Source organism: Phyllostomus discolor, chromosome 2 (assembly GCF_004126475.2).
Source record: "Phyllostomus discolor isolate MPI-MPIP mPhyDis1 chromosome 2, mPhyDis1.pri.v3, whole genome shotgun sequence".
NCBI lineage: Eukaryota > Metazoa > Chordata > Mammalia > Chiroptera > Phyllostomidae > Phyllostomus > Phyllostomus discolor.
Window position 1 is genome coordinate 71,187,909 of NC_040904.2, and position 1,808 is coordinate 71,189,716.

The window sequence follows — 1,808 nt, forward strand, 5'->3', positions numbered from 1 at the left end:
TCAAAAGAAATGGCATCTAGTGTTAATGTTGAATGATGGCACACAATAGGCCCCGGGGACATGCCAAGAGGAGCATCAATGTGCCTGGTCTGTCCCTTGGTGTCGTGACAATGCTGGGCTTGTTGCTGTCCTTGATTGCCATCCTGGACCAGTGCAGCCCTGAGTCCCAGCCAGAGCCGGAGCCCCGCAGAGAAGCTGCCCACAATTTGACCAAGAGGTTGTCTAGGGCTGGAATGCCTTTCCTCTCGCATTCACTCTTGTGGGTTTCAGCCATCACCTGGCTTCTGTGGCTGGTGTTCTCTGAATGGCTTCACTGAACAGGATCTGCCTGGGGGCAGACAGGCTCTGGAAAAAGGCCCAGTTGCCTCAGGTCAGTGATGAACCTAAGGGATTCACCACCAGGCAGGCCTCGACAACTACATGGGGTTTCTAGCCACCTGAGACTCCTCGAAGACAGTGCTGGATTCCTGTTCAGATACAGCAGACACCACCAACCTAAGCTCCAGACTCCGGATCAGCACCAAGGTGCGTGAGTTCCCTCGTCATGGCCAGAGCAGTCAGCAGCTGGTGCAGATGCTGTTCAGGGCCAGGTGTTGGGGGTTGATCTGCCACTCTGCGCTAGATGACATACACATGCAGTGTCACATTATGACGTCAAAGCGCATATCGCACACGTTCTTCTCGTTCTTCTCAGTACCCTGCATCCGTGGCCCACTGTCAGCTTTCCCACCCCGCTATCCGTGAGCTCACTGAAGTACTGGCCTCTTTGCGATGTTGGTGAACATCTTTGGGTTGGTGCTATGGCACCCAAAGCTCCAGATCTGGTGGCCTCAGCCACAAAGCACTCATACTACTGGCAGGTAGCGAGTCCACTGCTTGAGCTCCTGGCCAGCAGACACTTCACCCTTGTGGATGTTCTAGGCCAGACAGTCGAAGACTAGTCACATCTTTATGTAGAGCAAACTGCTTGTTGTGGTACTTGGACAGGCAGAGCATGTTTGACTCTTTGCTGATGGTCTCACTGGGTTGGAATGTCCATGGGAATGAAGGCATGGTCCTCCTCTAAGGTGCTTCTCTCTGACCCAGAGATGATGCACTGCACCATGTGGTCCACCGTGACCAGCCCCTTCAGGCCCTCCACCAGCTTGAACAGGTCGCTCAGGTGTTTGGCACCTGAAATGATCCTGATGATAGGGCTCACACTGAACTTCGTCCCTGTACAGGGATCTTTTGGTGCTCAAAGGTGGTGACAGTGTCTGACTTCACCAGGAACTGGGCAACGCAAATCTGGCCCAGGATGTTTCTGCAAGGCACGTCCTCCATGGGTTCCACATAGCACCATATCCTAAGGATTATTCTCTAGATAGGTTTCAGGTACAAATACTCTTTCCTCAGCAAGCATACAGTTGGGGCATGTATTGTGGTAATCATTTTGTAATATATAAAAATCATTATGTTGTACACCTGAAACTAATAATGTCATATGTAAATTATACCTCAAAATATGTCTTACAAAAAATTTAGATGGTATGAAAGGTTTATTACTCACATAATGAAGCTTTCTTTAGAAAGCAGAGATGGTATGAAAGGTTTATTACTCACATAATGAAGCTTTCTTTAGAAAGCAGAGTCTTGCAAGCAAGTCAAAAAGCAGTAGCTTGAGAATAGAGACTAGTTTAGCTTTTATTGTGATCAAGTGCTGGAGTTGGTGTGAGGCTTCCCATGAGTGTGCTGGGGTTTGTATTGTTTGAAATTCCTTCTCTCGTCAAAGGAGGAAGCATCTAGCCTTTCTTATCATTTTAGCCATT

General features: G+C 48.8%; 1 pseudogene; it reads right to left on the minus strand.

Moving 5' to 3' along the window:
* Nucleotides 1-495: 495 nt before the first annotated feature.
* On the minus strand, nucleotides 496-1,431 carry LOC114488297 (annotated as a pseudogene).
* Nucleotides 1,432-1,808: the final 377 nt, after the last annotated feature.